General features: G+C 38.7%; 1 pseudogene; it reads left to right on the top strand.

Moving 5' to 3' along the window:
* The first annotated feature begins 21 nt into the window (after window positions 1-21).
* LOC139460600 (carbohydrate sulfotransferase 15-like) lies at window positions 22-18,888 on the top strand (annotated as a pseudogene).
* The last annotated feature ends 1,518 nt before the right edge of the window (window positions 18,889-20,406 follow it).

Raw genomic sequence — 20,406 nt, 5'->3', positions numbered from 1 at the left:
GACGCAGTGTACGGTCAGACCATGGGGACGAGAGGCCGTTGTATTAGAGCAGTGTCGTTTGTCGTCAGATACTGGTCTGTCGTGGGTGCGCTGCTTGCTCCCATCGTTCTTCTATGTATGTTTAATATAGAATACGCCAGCTACAAAATTCCAGTGAGACTGAATGTCCATTCGTCGGATGTTAAATACATCGAACACGTGTTACATACCATTCCCATTCCTCCAGTTGAGATCACAAAGAATGACACTGACCATAACACGCTAAACAACGTGTCTATGACAGAAATGGAGACCGAAAAACGCGAAGTAGACGCTATTAGGAAAAAAAAACCATACGCTGTTCCTCAACTGAAGAGACTGAGGCAAGGGGCAACACAACGAGACATCACAGCTTACAGACAGTACTTAAACAATCTGGATATCATGAGCATAGTGAGTAATACATGGAGTGTTTAGTTTCTGTGTTGACGCCAGTGTTTTCATACTTTGATTATTATTGTAGCTGCAAATACTGCAATGCATTTTGTAGCCTGTCATTGTGCATATCATTATTTCAAAATGCACGCCGACAATCATTGGGAAAGAGTGTGCTTTTGTTTACATATTAGCTTTCGTAGTCTAGTATTGAAAGCGTTCGCTCGTCACGCCGAAGACCAGGGTTCGATTCCCTACATGGGTACAATTTGTTCATTTCATTTCCGATGTCCCAGAACATGGCTAAAATGGGGGAAATAAACTCCCTCACTCACTTTTGTCTCAAAATATTCTCAGTTTCTAGTGAGTGAGTGAGTGAGTGAGTGAGTTGGGTTTAACGCCGCTTTTAACAGTATTCCAGTTATATCACGGCGTTCTCAGTTTCGAATAAATAATAGTTTGCTTTCATATAAGACAGAGAAAGAAAATAGCATTAAGAGACAGTGTGGATGTGCATCTGATGAAAGGTCTGCGATAAAGTTATGGTGTCTCCCTGGTAACATTGTTCTCGTACAAATATCGCTACGGAAGTCCCACTTTCCAGACACTTACTGATAGACACGTCCACATACTAATATTGAATAGCCGTATATCTCTGATATTTTGTATTTGTTTAAAACTCTCCGAAAAGTTTAGATTCTATCTTAGACCCAAGTAAATACCAATAGGTCGTTAAGTCTTCAAATGAAAAGATTTTTTGTGACGTCTTTGCTTCTACATATACCCAACATACGTCCTGGAGGACTCTATGCTCATCATTCAGATATATTTTATAACTTCTTAATCTGCAGACACGCCAGGGGAACTCTACACGTTTAAATAAGATGTGATTTATGTTCAATATATTTATATCTTTTATTTGTAATAACATTAATTCTATTAGTGATATATATCATTGAAACAGCGATCATTTTATCAGGAATACTCTTGTTAACGTTCTTATATTAGTGAAATAAACTGCCGGGCTAAAGAAAGCATACAGCCAGGTTTGATGGTGGCTAGAAATAAAACAAACAAGAAATGGTTATTCGATGGTGATGTGTTGGATACGGGTATCATAGTTGTGTTTGGGACCTCAGGTTTGCAGTGTTTCAATCTAATAACGTTTTTATAACGTTTGTAATTTTGGGGTCATTTCCATTTTTTTCTTTTGCCCAGGAGGTCATGTATACTTTTACAGTAGTTATATGTTAAACGTAGTAAGTATAATACATGCTTGCTGTGCTGTTGTATTTCACTGGCCTACATCCTGCTCGACCGCTTCTGTCGACCCCGTGCTCTCTAAGGCAGGAAATGTAAACAAGGTCTATCAATACGTGTCTCTATATTATCGAGCAAATAAGTAAATAAATCCTTGAAGGTGTCAGATAACGGTAATAATGCCACGAGTAAACCGACGGCGTGGACACAGCGATAGCCATTCTGGGAAACGCGTTATTTACCTACAGGATCTCTGCCAGGATCTCAGGACCAGGAGACACTCAAAATGACCCTCGTCATTATTGATTGCCAGTGGTTGTGATTGTGTACGAGTTTTACACTCGTTTCAGTTATATAAATGAACTTCTCATATAAAACAAAGAATAAGCAAAGTTGTGCGTGTTAATTCATGCAAATCGCACTAGGCGTCACATAAAATCAATGACGACATTTATTCGCATCCACTGACATGACGGCAGTTTGCTGAGAGAGTTTTACAAGCACTCTTGTGAAGTGTACATAAAGTGTACTATGTTACCACAACATTTAAACTTTTCGGATCGCCATACAATGCCGACGTTGTTGGTGCCTTTTTTTATTGGATTCAGTATATATATGGACTTTACGGGCGTGCTATCATTGCTGTAAGAATCAGGCTATCAAACAGTTAATTTATCACTGAAGACCCTAAAACCCAGAACAAGGGTTGTATCAGCTGTCGTCAAGCATATAAAACCCCGTTGTTATATTGGGCTGTTTGCACAACCTGTACAGCGGCCGCGCCCAGTATAATCTTCACTTTATTGTGACATTTATGTTCTACTTGTGATATTGTGTTGTGATGTATATTTGCTAACGAACAATGTTATTAAAATAAAGATAAGGAGCATAAGGGTAACCCTATCATCTAAGGCGATGAAAAGTCCATGTGCAGAGTTGCGTATCTGAGGCGTGAGACACACCGCTGTCAGTGAGATCGAATCCCTGATTAGCCCAGATTAGGATTCTTGGTTTGTTGACACAAGGCAAGTCAAGTCATTCAACATTTTTGTTTTACACATTAACACAGTTAATTTGATCTGTTCCTGTTTCAGCTACATGTATGGTATGTATAACGATAACATGGTCGTGTATTGCTGACTAGTGATGACTATCGAGGGAATACTGTAAATCGTGAAATTAATGCGTCTCCAAAAGAATGCGACCGCAATGAAGTGCGATAGTTAAATACACTATTGCGATGCTGTTGCAATGTGTGTACACTTTTTGTAATAGCATCGCCATAGTTTAAGCACATATACCGCTCTAAAATGTACATTTCCTCGCAGTACTGTACTTGAGGAATATTTTGATGTCTCTTCAGACAATGTGTGATGAAAAGTAAATGAATAACTGTCAATAGGGTAGCATTGCATCAGATACAACTATTACTATTTTAATTTGCCATCGAACGATGAACAGTTGTGATGCATCGACGGTTCGATTAATCGGTACACCCGAGTGGGAACAGTAGTTGTTGTTGGCGTGAAAACCAGTTTTGTATAAGATGTTTTTGTCTTGATGATTGACAATTAAAACTTCGCAAAAACACATTAACATGGGTTATCTGATTTTTTGAGTGTCATGCTTTCACAATTATTTTTGTTTTTAATTCAGAGTAACCCTGCATTCTTAAGTGACTATAAAAACCCATGTTGGAAGGAAGCACAACCAACGCAAAGACATTCGCCGATTCGAGCCACTACGATTCTGCGCTGCTTGCCGTACTTTATTTTCATTGGTCAACCCAAATGTGGTACTACTGGCATATACAATCGTCTTGGAAAACACCCGGATGTGACTTTACCTGACCGCAAGGAACCCTTTTGGTTCAACAGGAAACGGTTTTGTGAGTTTTACATGACCATATAATGATCATGCAAATATTATCAACGAACATTATTTCTATCATTGATTTGGAAATTTCTCGTTTCTGGTTGGTCAGTCAGAGGTTTCAGATCTCAATAACCTCTAAGTGAACCAACTGGTTTGACGGCCACATCAATGCGAAAGCTATTATGAGTGAGTGAGTGAATATCGTTTTACGACGTTTTAAAGCAATATTCCAGCAAAATTACGGTTGTAGACGCCACAGATTGGCTTCACAGATTGTACTTTTGTCGGGAATCGAACCCGGGTTTGCCGCAATACCCTAGCAACATCAAACATGTCATTGTAAAATCTGAATTATTGTTCATTACTGTGTTTTCTCCACACGCAAATACGGTACTTGTCTTGTGAGTTTACATCTTGTGTGTATCATGCACAAACGTGAAGAGCGGGGCCGGAAAAAAAAGTCCCTTCGCGTTTAAAAAGTGCTCTTTGATAGTGTTTTTGCGATGATTTTCTTGTCACAACAATTTAAGGATCTCGTACATCAAGATGGTCTTCACATTCATACAATAAATAATAACTACAATCTAACCCTCCAATATTTATTATCAAATATATATAAAGACACTCTGATATGATTTGCCATGGTGTCTGTGTATACAGACTCGATTTAGCTGGCAAACAAATCATTCAGAAACTCTTTGACTTTGACCCCTTGGCTTCATCAGCTACAGAAAATGACGATTTCGGAAGTAATTAAACTATCAATTGAAACTGTATCAGCGAGCCATTGTGCCAAGGGCTATTAACTTCCATATATTAATCTTGTGCTGTAACTACTGTACGGCAACCGACAGAACAGCAGGGGAATCCTGACCTCTGGTACAGTCCACTGCTGTCTCCACGCAACTCCACGTGGTAGTACGTGGCTGAAGGGTTGGCGTCCATGTTTGTTCGTTCGTTCACGGTTACGCCACCAAGAGTCACAATCAGTTGTTCAATATTTATCAAACTTAATATTTGATCAACGTGATAGTTATTTAGGCAAGCCAAACTTGTGATTTAGGAAGAAAGGCAATTATCAAGAAATGTATATATGCGCAGTAAATAGCGGAGAAGATAACCGGGCGTCAAATCCCATTTAATTACGTTTATCAACCAATCAGAATGCAGCACGCTCATCTATTCGTTTTACACATTTTTAGACATTTAGACATGTAACGGTTAAGTAGATATTTTACGACATCTGCTTGTTGATAACCAAATGAATACAAAAACATTGAGGGTATAAATAATTTCTGTTTGTCTTTCTACTGATTCCTGCATGTTTATACCTTGTGTTTCAGTTCAAGTCAGTTCCTCGGTTTCAACGTATTTGGATTTTTTTCAAAGAAATGCCGAAACTATCGAGAGAAGTGTGAGGGGAAATAATTCCACGAGTCTACAGTTTCATCACATGGTTACAGGTAAAGGATCAACCATTTGATATTCCAGGAGTTCAAAAGCAGATTGTTTTCTTTTCAAAAACTCATAGCAAAAATGTACATATTGTGGCTGAGAATGTCTTTGCTTTCTTATTTTTATCGATAAAATCCCAACCCCCGCCTTCTACGAACATCAAATGCTCGGTCCTAAACCCATTCTTTAACTCAATCTTCAGGCAGTAACAATCTTTGATTCTGAACATTCTTTGGATTATGGCACGGCCTTTCAGCTAAATGTGAGAATAAAATGACTAAAGTCTTCACGTAAACGCTGCTCATTATTGAGGCTTGTGTAAACTTGTGAAAGAGGAATACTTTAAGATGACAAACATTGTCCATGCATTGAAGCAACGTACGTGTTACCGACAGACGAACGAGAGGGGAACGTGTCAGTGTTGCGATACATAGTAATATGTGGCAGAAGGGTGTTCATTTGTGTTTGCCATTGGCAGCAAATGATTGAAACGGTTTTAAAATGCCGAGGCGGTAGTGATTTGATTGTAACAGGAAGTGTAATTTAGAGTTACCCCCCTTCGTTGTTGACATGACAGTTTCTGTAAGGCTGGCTGTATTTCTATAAGAGCGACACGAGGGCGACCTGACATGCGTCTTATCAATTTGCCATACATATCTGGATCGGATATATATATGGTAACTGCCATATTCTGCCAGCTTCCATCACTATTCAGGACTGATCATAATTCAAGACATGCGACAGTTAGTTCACTCCTATATCTTGTAGGGACTGTTACTTATTACGGCTGCCACTTAATTGATTCATTGTATCGGCTTGTTTGATTGTATTCCTCAAACCGTGTTTTAAGATATTTTGTTAATTACTCATTGACCTTGTGTAGTCATCTACTGACTTCACAATTTAGTTCTGTACGAATATATTTCTGGGTTTCAATTTGGGAATCATGTTCACATCGAAACAGAACTTGGGGACTCGTCAGGGATCTGAATCAAATTTGCTAAGAATTATACATCTGAAAACTTTCAGTGCTAAATTTGCCACCCGTGTACAATCTACCCTTGCTGATTAGGGCTGTAGATGAGAATAATGTTTGTTTATTTGTTTAACATCGCACACACAGTATACCAGGTACATCAAGGCGGCCTGTAAATAATCTATTCTAGCCTAGGTATACCAGGGATTGATGTTATGAGCAACAATACATACCGGCCACCCAATCCATTAAGTCGCCTTTTACAACCAGCATAGGTTGCTGGGAACCTATTCCAACCCGTAACCAAACGCGGTTAAGAATATGAAAAAATGAGTTTTCATATGCTTTCATATATCTAATTGCAACCAAAATACCATAGCACAGAAATTACATTGTTTAACACAAATGCAGCATTATATTATTGAAGAGTATTAGAAAATGTTATACCAGTAGTTAGAGTATTCACGTGTATTAGTCCGGTGGCTTCTCCAAGAATATCATTAAGTCATGATATCGACAATCATTTTTAAAAAGTGCATTTAGTTATAGACTTAAAAATGTAAAATGATTATCTATATGTCTAAAATTTTCCCTTTGATCTGAAATTGTTATGGGGAAAATCATAATAAACTTACAGGATAGCGTTTGATAGCAGTATGTGTTAAAATGAAGTTTTAACTTATTTAATTATTAAGCTCGTAAAAAAAACACACACTGTGAGACTTCAAGGTGAGGTGAGGTTGGGTGAAATTGGGTTTAACGTCGCGTCCAAGATTATTGCACTTATATAGCGACATGCATGCATGTTATGTTTATGTTTATGTGTGTGTGTGTGTGTGTGTGTGTGTGTGTGTGTGTGTGTGTGTGTGACGGCTTGTACTAGTCCAGACTGATGCCGAATTATAGTGCTAGCTCTCAGAGATACCATGGCCTAGTTTAACATGAATATCCCACTCAGACACAGTATACTGACTCCGAGCAGACCAGTCCTTGTTTTAGACCCTCAATTCCGAGCGCCAGACAGGGTAACAACAAGTACCTTCTTTTGGTATGACACGGCCAGGTATCGAACCCCGGACCTTCCGCTCTCCGGACGGACCCTCTACCACTGGACCACGAAGGCAGGAGAAGGCAATCGTACAGGAGAAGAATTGTCGTGTGACAAACATCTGTTTCACTGTCCCCAAAAGAGAAGGCAGTGTAGACATGATAAAAAAGGTCGTGTGACAAACCTCTGTTCAACACTCTCTACAGAAGGCAGTTTTTACATGTTGTATAAGGCCGTGTGACAAACCTCTGTTCAACCCTCTCTACAGAAGGCAGTTTTTACATGATGTATAAGGTCGTGTGACAAACCTCCGTTCAACCCTTTCTACAGAAGGCTGTTTTTACATGATGTATAAGGTCGTGTGACAAACCTCTGTTGAACCCTCTCTACAGAAGGTTTTTTACATGATGTATAAGGTCGTGTGACAAACCTCTGTTGAACTCTTTCTAAAGAAGGCAGTTTTTACATGATGTATAAGGTCGTGTGACAAACCTCTGTTGAACTCTTTCTAAAGAAGGCAGTTTTTACATGATGTATAAGGTCGTGTGACAAACCTCTGTTCAACCCTCTCTACAGAAGGTTTTTTACATGATGTATAAGGTCGTGTGACAAACCTCTGTTGAACTCTTTCTAAAGAAGGCAGTTTTTACATGATGTATAAGGTCGTGTGACAAACCTCTGTTCAACCCTCTCTGTAGAAGGCAGTTTTTACATGATGTATAAGGTCGTGTGACAAACCTCTGTTGAACTCTTTCTAAAGAAGGCAGTTTTTACATGATGTATAAGGTCGTGTGACAAACCTCTGTTGAACCCTCTCTACAGAAGGTTTTTTACATGATGTATAAGGTCGTGTGACAAACCTCTGTTCAACCCTCTCTATAGAAGGCAGTTTTTACATGATGTATAAGGTCGTGTGACAAACCTCTTTTCAACCCTTTCTACAGAAGGCAGTGTTACATGATGTATAAGGTCGTGTGACAAACCTCTTTTCCACCTTCTCCCTACAGGAGAAGGCAGTGTTGACATCATGAATAAGGTCGTTTGATTAACCTCTGTTCAACCGTCTCTACAGAAGGTTTTTTACTATGATGTATAAGGTCGTGTGACAAACCTCTGTTCAACCCTTTCTACACAAGGCAGTTTTTAAAAGGATGTATAAGGTCGTGTGACAAACCTCTGTTCCACCTTCTCCCTACAGGAGAAGGCAGTGTTGACATCATGAATAAGGTCGTATGACAAACCTCTGTTCAACCCTCTCTATAGAAGGCAGTGTTACATGACGTATAAGGTCGTGTGACAAACCTCTGTTCCACCTTCTCTCTGTAGACGGCAGTTTTTGCATGATGTATAAGGTCGTGTGACAAACCTCTGTTCAACCCCCTCTACAGAAGTTGTTTAACATGACGTATAAGGTCGTTTGACAATCCTCTATTCCACCTTTTCTCTATAGGTGAAGGCAGTGTTGACATCATGTGGGACAACCATCTGTGACAGGAGCTGCCCCGCAACAACAAGTGTACAGATCCATGTTTTACTAACGCCGACTACGTACACCACCTTAATCCTGGCACCAAGATCATTGTGGCACTCAGGAATCCAATAGACAGGTGCATAGTATGTTAAATATTGTAATAAACGTAAACAATTATTTGCAAGTTTTTCTACATTCTGTAAGGATGTTGTTTATCTGTGACTAGCGGGTGTCGTCCTCGTTCTATTACCATTAAAATTTACTTACAATAAATCACACATTTGTAAAACACATGGATGACACTGGAAAGATAGAAACACATGGTCAAAATGTCAGAGCAATATGAATAATAACATTTGTAATATCACAAATTCAACCCTTGACGTGATCATCCTTAAGGCTCTCATTTGCATTCTTAAAGTAACTTTTTATCAGAGAATAGTTAAATATAACATACATGTATGTAAATATATTTGTCATATATAGATAGTAAGTGATACGTATAACACGTCTGTATGTCTTTTTATGAAGACATTAAGCATGTTTAGGAGGGATGTCAATTTCTTATCGTATGTAGAATGCAACATTTCCCTGTATGCATTTACACATACATCATGGCGAGAACCCGTGAAACTAGAAACTAGAACCACCCTTGAAACTCCGGTTAGAAGTGATCTTCAGCAACCCATGCTTGTAAGAGGCGACTAACGGGATCGGATGTCATCGTATCCCAGTTGCGTGGATCGATGCTTATGTATCAGTCACTGGATCAGACTCGATTACTTACTGACCGCCGTCATACAGCTGGCATATTGCTGAATTGGGCGTTTAAAAACAATAAAACATAACTAAAACGATTCCGTCTCCTACATCAACTCATACTGTGTCCATGTGGCTGCTCTCATCCGTTGGATAAGATCCTTTAGATAAAAATATCCAAGCCAAACGTTTAGACGTGGTACGTTGTGGCATAGGGATGCCAGAGGGATGCATACTGATGTGTAGAGTGGCCACTTCGCCGGCTCTTGTCAACCTATCTGAGTCGGTAGCTTGCTTGTTCTAATTTCCCGAAACTATATCATATATTCACGGGGAATCCAACCCGATGCAACTTTAATGGTTGACTGGTTGATTCTGGAATCTCCCAATTGTCACTTTATACCTTCATCGTCAGCTTTATTCGCATTCATGTGATGACCTAACACCATGTATTGTTATTTTTTCAGAGTCTATTCCGACTACTTATTTGAGCACATATACCTCAAATACACGCCAGATAGACTGGACTTTCACAAACGGATCATTGAGGCCATTTATCGTTTCAAAGGTTGTTTGAAACATTATTCCCTTAGGCGCTGTGTATACGACTCAAAGTTGGAGAATGCAGTGTCCATTGTGAGTGAAACTACGTAAAAGTGAAGAACATTTTTCTCATGGGTTGAAATAGGAGCATGTTCGCAATTGCTTAGGCCTACTCATGAGCATCTATTTAATCTATTCAATGAAGTTTCTTTGAAGAATTGATTTCAATATGTTTTGCTTTGATGGATATATAAAATTAAAAACCGATGTGTCATATAAATAAATTCAAGTGTAATAGCTGATATTTTGATCAATTAAAAACACAAAAATGTAAAACCGTGACGTTTATCGCAATAATGCAACACAAATCCCGTTCACTATTTTATCAACCAATCAGGAAACAATAGTCCGCTGAGGGGCGTGACCTAATTTCTTTAGATTTATGGAAACATAAACGCAACAGTTGTTTTCTTTGGTTAGCCACTTGTAATTTAGTCTTTGTTGAGGGGAGGTTTGGTAGCCTAGTGGTTATAGCGTTCGCTTGTCACGCCGAAGACCCGGGTTCGATTTTCTACATGGGTACAATGTATGAAGACCATTTCTGGTTTCCCCCGCCGTGACATTCCTGGAACATTGGTAGAAGTAGCGTAAAACCAACTCACAACTTATTGTTAAATATAGGCTCCTTTTCTTTTCATTATTTGATTAATGACATCGATATCAGATGCATTCTCTGAAATGGTGTTGGAGTAATTTGTATGTTATTGTTCAAGGTTCGTCCAATCATTGGAATATACCACGCCTTCCTCGAGGATTGGTGGAAAGTGTTTCCACGTGACCAGGTACACGTGATCAGGTTTGAGGATTACGTCGCGGACACACGTGGAGAGATGAAAAAACTGTTTGACTTTCTTTCTTTGAGTAAGTACCAGTAAAGATGCATCATCAACATAGTTTAGAATACAACAAGGGAAGTTGACGTCTAATTACTGGGAGAGTGAAATTCTCCAGTTATATCACAGTGTGCCAGTTTGATGTGGGAGGAAAGCATTTGGTTAGACTGTAAGTTTAAATGTCCATTTACAAAATGCGGGTAGAGTGATGAGGCATTAATCCTAGATACCCCTTGCTTATCGGTTGGCTGTAGATCTGGCCACGCTGCCCTGACAACACTGGTGAAACATGTCCTGCCTAAACGTCTTGTATCCTATGGGTACTCGGCACTTGCCGTAAGAGGTGACTGAATTGGATCGCGTGACTTTGTAGAGTGCGTGACATAGCACCCCGGTAGCGTGGGACGTTACCGTTTCTAACACAAATAAACATTGTAACTGTTACATTTTTAATGCAATTGAATATTTTGACAATGACATTTGAAAATATGCAATGTTTACCCCGTTCTGTCATTCCTGACCCCGTTTGGAACCTGGCCAGAGTGAAACCACGTCAGGTGACAAAATGAATCAGGTGGTCAGGCTGCATGACTTGTCTGATCGCACCCGACAGGGTAGGACGTTGTTCATATTACAGTCCGCCATCCTACAGCTGGAATATTGCTGAGTAAAACAACAAAACTTATTATACTATTATAGATAGATGTCTCAGTCGGAACATGGGACCTTGATATTGTACGATCTCTTTTGCTTTCAGGTAAACTTTCTGAATCTGAATGGATGGACGTTCTTGGCGAAACAAAAATCAACCAGAGGCCAGAGGCCAGCCGTAACATCGGTAATATGACCAATGACACAAGGACGATATTAGAGGAGTTCTATGAACCTTACAACCAGAGACTTGCCCAACTGCTAGAGGACGAAAAATATTCATGGAGAGATTAAAAGTGGTGAAAGTGGCACTGACAACCACATGTACATCCACAACGTTGTATGCCAATAAAAGCGACCATTACATTTTCCTAATCATATTACAAAGCGAGAGTTGGGGTCTCAGCTCGCTTAGCAGAGGTACCGCTGTACACGACCAATCCATACAACAACACAAGACCTGTATGAATAAACAGTATGTTTATTAGACAGCCACAGAATCATTCTTTTATGTCATCGGTCAGCAATAGATTGCTTACAATCAATTATTAATTCAATTCAATTCAATTCAATTCTTTATTGTATGAAAGGCCACAGGGCCATATACAACGGACTTACATAACATATTTTATAAAATACAAAGTCAAGGTAACAATTCACTTCGTAACAAAAAAGAATTATGTATGTACAAAGCCAGTTGATGTTGTGTTGTGTTATAAGATCCTTGCAAGACAGTAAGGAAGACAATCTTTTAGCATTAAAATGAGATAGAGACCTCTTCGGTAAGTACCTGTTTCTTAGATTTTCGTATATAGGGCAAATAAACATGAAATGGTATTTATCTTCGACAACAATGTCACAAAATGGGCATAATCGTATCGATTTCTCAATAGATGAAAATCATAAATCATTCAGGCCAAGTCTAAAATGAATAAGGGTGTTACGAGAATTCCTGTACCGTAAATTTGATAATAAGATTCTGGTTCAAGCAATGACTTCAATTGGCCATAAGTATCATATCTTGAACTTTCATAAATATCTGAATGCCATTTCTGATGAAACATGTCAATGGCACGCATGCGAAAGTACTTAATGAAAACATTTGCATTACCAATTGTCTGGGACAGCCAAATGAAACCAAAGCCATATGTAAAAAGCAATGTACGAATACAAGAAGCCCATGTGAACTTTCCAAGACTGTCGATGTGTACGAGCATGGTGTAGGCTTTCTTGGGTAAACGGTGTTCAGGCATTATTATTATTTTACACCAATACTTCAAACAACGAGTGTAAGATCCAATGTACAATGGGAGCCACAGAATCATTCTTTTATGTCGTCGGTCAGCAATAGATTGCTTACAATCAATTATTAGAGAATCAGTTATACGAAAAGTTATAGAAGTACATATATGCGAAGAAAATCAGATGAACATGATATAGAATGATTACAGAAGTAACATACTACATTAGTCACGATACATATTCCGAGGTAAACAACACACTCTAATACAATACATGAGTGGGCATTCACACAAGATACATACTAGTTCAGCCACACTTAATTAATTCCAAAAGGTAAACAACGTAATAAAGTTAACACAATTGACAAAATCTATGCACATAAGGGATGCACATCTCTTACAATAGGAATATCTAAGATTTACACACAAGTATGACTTTCTCAATTACCAAATAAACTTGCAGGTATTGCCACGGGTAATATCATATAGTTCAGATTTAACTTAGTACAAGATAGTAACTTTTCTTTTCTGAGTCAATAAACAGTGGCTCTATCTCGACAGAATTAAATAATTTAGTTTGACCGAGACATTGATGAAAAAGGTTTTAATAAGTTAACAAAAGCTTACCAGTTGCTAGTATGTCACGAATGTAAACGTGGTACGTGTGACTTGATAAGAGTGGATGGAACACAGCTGTAGATACGGATAAAGATATCAACGCTTTAAATTTGTTTGCCTGATACTGGTCCTGGATTATGTCCGAGGGGCGTGATCGATTTGACCCTTGGCAGGTTAAGATACTGGAACATGGTCCCTTAGTTGTAATATTTCCTCAGATAACAATTTCCAATCCTTGATATGTGGCATGTAACGTGATAAATTATTTGTAAAACATTTTCACCATGTTAATGATAATAAGACATATCTGCTAAACGATCCCGACTATATCATAAGGATGTGTTTATGATGTATTACCTAAAGCTATTGATTGATGAAAGATACCTGCCCTACCACTGGCATCCGTCACAAATTCATGCAAAGGAAAGTCGAATGTTCACTTGAACAAAAACGGAGAAATATTATACAAGTCAAAATAAGGAATTGAATCGGACCGCGTTTTGGTCACTGATGCGTCAAAATGGGACATTGAGTTGACATGTCTACCATAAAATGAGTTGAAAGCTTCACTAAGGCCGTGAATAGTGTGACCATTATCACCAAAGTTTTGAGTCGTATGACGCTGTAAGAAAGGGTCGTCGATTGCACCTCAAAACTTGTTAAATGTAGACACCAAATACTGTAGCGGCTGCAATATTGCTCAACATCAATGGGAAATTTGACTGTTGGAAAGTTGAGGTCACCCCTCTTGCCATACAGTAGATCTGTGAGGGTCATTAAAAAGTTGGATATATAACTATTGACAAGAAAGTATTGATGATCAATTTCTTTGCAGCGATTTTTCGGTATATATTTGTACACAGTTATACAAGCGTTTTTAGTTCCTCCAAGTTTCAGGCCATAGGCCCACACAACATACATGATGTCAATATAATGTATGCATAAATACATGAAAAGAATATAATACATAAATAATACATTAGTGAATTGTGAGTGACTCGCGTAATCTAAAAGCGTTGTAGATATATTTAGTAAGTTGTGTAATAGTGTATTTACATTTAGAAGACATAAGATTTACAAATGTTTCATATGATGGATTAGTGTGAAAATATGTATCAATAAAATGTAAACGTAATGTTGAATATGAAGTACAAATAAGAAGGAAATGATATCCATTTTCAATGTAGTTGAAGTCCAATTTTGACATTATGGGCAAAATCTTTTGTTTTCTTATGTATTGGTATGACGTCCAGTTTCGATCATAAGTTTATGGCAGCTGCATCGGAATTGTGTAAGGGTTTCTTGATAGATCTTCTTGTTTACTTCCTGAAGGTACATTTCTATTGTTAATACCGATTTAAAAGTTAAAAATGTTTTAAGTTTTGATTTTTGAGATAGGTTTTCAATCCAACGTTGTTGACCACAGCCCACGATACGTTGTTTGAATTGTGAAATGAACATTTGCGGATCTCCAACATCTTGAATTATCCAGGCGTAGCCAAATCCATACTTGAAAAGAATGTTTTTTATATATGTTGCCCAGGATATACGTCCAGCTTCATCTAATTTGTACATCATTAAATACGTTTGCTTCGGTAGAGGATCAGTGTTCATAGAGATTAATTCTGTCCAGTATTTAATACATTTACTAATATAATACACATATAATCGTTGTCTTCCAGTTTCACCAAGAACAGCGTCATTGCTTGCATTATTTGGTAGGTTAAGAATCCGTTTGTAATATTTAGTCTGTACCATCTCTATAGTTTCGTAGTATTGGAACCCCCAAACTTCAGAGCCATATGTTAATATCAGTAAAATCATGGATTCGAACATCTTGATTGCAGTAGTGATTGGTAATCCTCCACATAGATAGTTTATTTTATAGATATAATGACATACTTTTTATGCTTGTTGTGCAAGTGTTGTCGTTGCTTTTGTCCATAGCAATTTAGGAGTGAAAAATAGTCCCAAATATTTATAAGATGAAACAGTCTCTATCTTTTCTTCTCTGTAAGTCCAATTTTCATAGTTCCTTAAACGTCCACCATTTCTAAAAACAGTTATCTTTGTTTTGTTCATATTTAGAGACAGTCCCCATTTTTTACAAAATTCACTTATACAGTTGATCTGTTGTAATCTTCCAGTGGTATCGGCAGTGTTGGCAACATCATCGGCGTATAATAAAGAACAAATATTTGGTGCTTCTTCTGAGATAATAATTCCACGACAGTCAGATTGATTTAGTTCGTTGACCAATTCATTTATAAACAGGCAAAAGAATGTCGGGCTGATCATGCATCCTTGTCGTGTTCCACTAAAACAGTTAAAATATTCAGTCAAACCAGTATCAGTTCTCACAAAAGCTTTTAGTTTCGAATACATATTTCGTAGAATTTTTAGAACGTTTCCATGGATACCATATTTCATAAGCCGATGCCAAAGCAAGTTATGGTGAACACAGTCAAACACTTTACTAGAGTCAATGAAGAGACAATAAAATCTCCCACCGGTTGCTTTTGATAGATATTTCAGTATCATCCCATACAATGTGAAAATACTGTTGAATGTTGAGCGTCCTTTTCTAAAACCAAACTGGTTTTAATATAATATATTATTGTCATCACACCATAGCCGCAGGCGTTTGTTGATAATTTTTGTGAATATTTTCCCCAAAACGGGTAATAAAGAAATGTACACAGTTATGAAGCAAGTGTTAGAACCTACTCGGAAATGTCGCTAGAGTTGTAATAAACATGTTGATCATTCATAATATCTTGTCATTAATTTATTTAAAATTTCCTAAATCCAGATACCATAATGGTTTACCCCACACACGCCACCCTACACAGGCACATCCATCACATTAACATGACAGGTTCTAGTCATCCAATAGTTCGGTCACCAAAAGAATAATTAATTAAAAGCGATAAAACCCTTCCATAATTATAAAAAATCTCTGCTTGGCAAGAAAACAAGAACTGGCATACAAATTCCATTACAAATGTGAATGCATGTATAATCCAATTGGAGAAAGCTACATTCTGATCACATCTCAAATCTGTGATTCAGTCCAGATGATGTATCCGTTGTTGTAAAGTAGGCGATACATGTTTCTTTAAATGAAAATAAACTGGACCTTTCTTCTTTAACACATTGCCTAATGGTCGGGACAACATCTTGTTATCTTGCAGATTTTCAACCGGAAGTCGTTTCATGTCACATCCGGTGCTTCTTACAATGTCGGCGGTGATGTATGATCATTCCCACCGACAGAACCAGACCTGGAATAACATATAGCATTTAAATCCTGTAACAAATAAATCGTCTCATCCTACACATGCACGCAGGATGAGGCTGCATTAGTGAGACCATGATGTGGTTTTACAGACCACTGTTTTGTGTCTGGAATTTAGATGACTACAGAGAAAGAACCATCTCTTTATTTACGGAACCAACCAATTTAGTGCCGAGTCTTGTTGAAGGAAAGACTACCCACTTGCATATAACATCTTATTGTGTGACAACCGTGAAGAACCGGATTAGAATTGATCTTCATGAACCCATGTTTGCCGTAAGAGCAGCGAGAGAAGGAATGACGGATTACGTGCCCGTAGTAAGTACCGACCTTTCATCTTTCATCCACGAGGGACATATCAACATAATCCATTATTCCGAGTTTCGTAAAGGTCGTTCTATATATTACTAATTGGCATTAAATGAAAGAGTATTGGAGTACAGCTAATGAAATGTCACACCTACAAGAGGCTGAAGTTGACTGTCAATGCTAATTTCGTAGAAAATAGAGTCTTTGTCATACGGTGTCCTTTGCCTCGCTTGATAAGGGTTATGAGCTGTGGGCTAATATTGGTGAACTGTCCTGTGTTAATGGAACCTGTTGTAATATGTTTGAACGGGTATTTGAAATAGGTATTGCCTCCAGTCGAGATGTAGGCTTCCTTTGGAGGGGGAGACATTAGATGCTTCCACTGCCTTGGTTGTTGTTTAGTCTCTGGCTGAAGGCCTTCCTGATCTTGGATCATCTTGGATCATCTTCGAGTCTCACTCTTTCCCTCTGAAACTCAGTTGCCAACCTCTTAACAGGGACAAAGGGAGATGCACCATCGCCTACAGTTAACACCATGTCCGCATGGATGGTTGTTTGAGTTAGCCCTTTCAGTTGGGAGATACTTAATGACAATCTGGTCCGCTTTCATCAATACAGAATACCTAGTCACTTTGATGCCTGCAGACACGTGCTGCCTTGTTTGTATTTGGTATAAATGCAGCCTGTCAATGTGGAAACTATTGTCCTTAATATACTCTGCCAAAAAGAAACGCAAAAGTGATGTTAGATGTATATTTTATGCATCATATAAATAATCAATAAATGGCAATCAATTGATCAAAATTGTCATTGACCCATGGTCCACATGGCTCACATGGAACAGTAGATTTTCAAGGTGAAGGTCATCCATGTTCAATATCTTGTATTGCTTCCATTAGAGTCCAAAACTGACCCTCATCAACGTCCCATGGAAGCAATCAGATCCCGTTTTGTTGCCTGGGGAAGATTCACTTACTCTTCCTGCATTGCTTGTGCCAACTTCGGAGGTTCTGTACTTGGTGCTGACGTGCTCGCAGTCATTGATCCAGTGCATCCATTAAATGTTGGATTGGGTTGAAATCTGGAGACAGAGAGTGCCATGGCAGGACCTGGATGTTGTGATTCCTCAGAACGGCTGTTGTCAGTCTACCAGGGTCGTGATGGAATGTTAGAATGACATTCGCTTGTTGTATAATGGAAGGACGTGTGGCAGAAGAATCTCATCCATGTCTGTCTCATCTTGCACCAAGTCTGTCCTACCAGTGTCAAACCACGATGACTCATCACTAACCAAACTTGTCTCCGTCGCTGCTATGGCCATTATCTGTTACATTGACACCATTGCAGGTCCGTCAAAATGACACCACGAACTGGTCGTGTTGTTGTCACCATGAGTCTGATAACGGTTCCACAGTCTTGTAATAATGCTTCATGCTACGTGGAAATACCTGGCTACAGCTGAAGATGATTCTCCTGTTTGCAGTCGGCCGATGGCGTTGTTGCGTTGGCATGTTTTCGCTGTGCGCTTGCTGTAAGATTGTGATGGCATGCAATTAAAAAACGTTTTTTTGTAGCCGAACAAATGATGTTGCACGTACATGTCATGTTGGTGTGTTTCGGCGCCAGGTTCTCACGTGGTTCTGTTTTTTTCCATCTTTTCACCCAATTTCTGCAGTAACTCATATTTTCCACACAAATCAATCCAAATTCATGCAGAAATGTCGAATGCATTTTTGGTAATAATTTTCAGCAAAGGTGACACAATTCGCTGTGTAGGTAACAATCCTCGATTCGCCCTGCTGCTTATATTTGGTCTGTGTACATCGTGGCTATACTCTTAGTTTCACCATGTGGTAAATGTCTATTACCCATACAGCCTTGGGCGTTCCTCACACAACATGCTGAAACGTTGCTATTGAAATGAAATGTTGTTCACTCCCACTCAGCTCTATCAACATGCTTTACATTTACCCTATAGACAAGCCGGTCACCCACTGCTCTCCAGAACGGCTGACCCAAAGCATTCGCGACGGAACCGACTAACCCAGCTAGGACAGGAAGTGATCGTCCTTTATGAATGTTTGGGAGAATGTCTGAAACAAAAATAGTTGCATGACATTAGAAATACACCCCCACGTTTGAAAGACATTTCCTTTGTCAAACTTTAGTCAGTATTAGTAAACATATTTACAAGCCGATAAGCAGGTATCAGGATGTAGCATGTAATAAGTGAAGGTTACTTATTACATGCTACCACATCTAATCTCGATACAAAATCCCCCCACTGTGGTAGATTGCCTATCGTCTTACCCTGACGGCGTGGATCATTGCTCGTGATAAAAATCACTGGATCGCCTGGTCAGGTAAATGTTTATCAGAGATTTGACAGTTTAAACACGTTTCATGTAATCTGATGATTCTGCTTTTGTATAATGTATTACAGTAAGTTCGTGTTACCAATTCTTACCTTCACAATACCAACCCGTCCATACCTTATAAAAGTTGGTGACGAAGAAGATACCAAGTACAAAGCAGGAAAAACTGACCCAGGTGAGACAGAATATCTTGGTTCGAAGAACCTCCGAGGGTTCTTCCCTTCGTCGATGCTGTTGGAAAATATAATTTGCACATAACATTGGGGTTCTTGATGCATGTTGAATGTATAAGGAATATCATCTGATAAAATCGTAGGTGCCGTGAGCGAACATTTGAATGAGGCCCTCACTAACAATCTTATTTCAAGAAGATAAATATAAACCCTCGAGAAAAAGAAAGCATACGCCTTACTTGATGGAAGGTAGTAATGAAACAAACAAGAAATAGTAGCTCCATCGTGATATATTAGATACGAGTCCTGTGGCAGGAGAATTAAGATTTATTTTCTATGCAAACTATGTGAGTGGCCGGTGCTACCAGACAGGCAGGACATTGTTACCCTCTTCTGACACATTTTCAGTAATAAATTCATTTAATTTTCACTGCCATTTTCCTTTTACGACCAATAGAACCTGTTTCTCGCAATAAATTGTTTTCTACCACGCCATACTAATGTCCTCACAAGTTGGATCAAAGTAAGCGACCAGCTCGTTTCACAATTGAAGTACCAGGTGATCATGAAGTCAAGGAAGGTTTGCTTAAAAATATTGAAACAGGTGAAAGCTCACCTGAAAGCAGACACCAGCATGCCTGCTAATAATGCCGATGTTCTGGACCGAGTATTATCGTATCATCTCCAACATCATGTCTTTGAGAGGCATTTAGAAGCTTATACACATAAGGAAGAGAATTTCTGGATGGCAACTTCTTTACTATGAGGAACACAACGTTTCGGAATATATGCTTACTCCTTTATCAGGTGAATTCACCTGATGAAAAATAAGTATATACTACGAAACGTTCTGTTCCTCATAATAAAGAAGTTGACATCCATAAATTTTCTTCCTTATCCAACATCAGATCCACCAGTGACACACCTGACAGCTGGACCAGGTGACACTGATGACAGATTTTTTGTAATATCTGAATCATCCATGAAAATGTGCCTGGATGTAACAGAAAAGCATGGACGAAAATACTCCAACAAATTAACTGTGGC

This window comes from Haliotis cracherodii, unplaced genomic scaffold (assembly GCF_022045235.1).
Source record: "Haliotis cracherodii isolate W230 unplaced genomic scaffold, xgHalCrac1.p SCAF_14, whole genome shotgun sequence".
Classification (NCBI taxonomy): domain Eukaryota; kingdom Metazoa; phylum Mollusca; class Gastropoda; order Lepetellida; family Haliotidae; genus Haliotis; species Haliotis cracherodii.
This window is presented reverse-complemented; position numbering and strand designations above follow the sequence as displayed.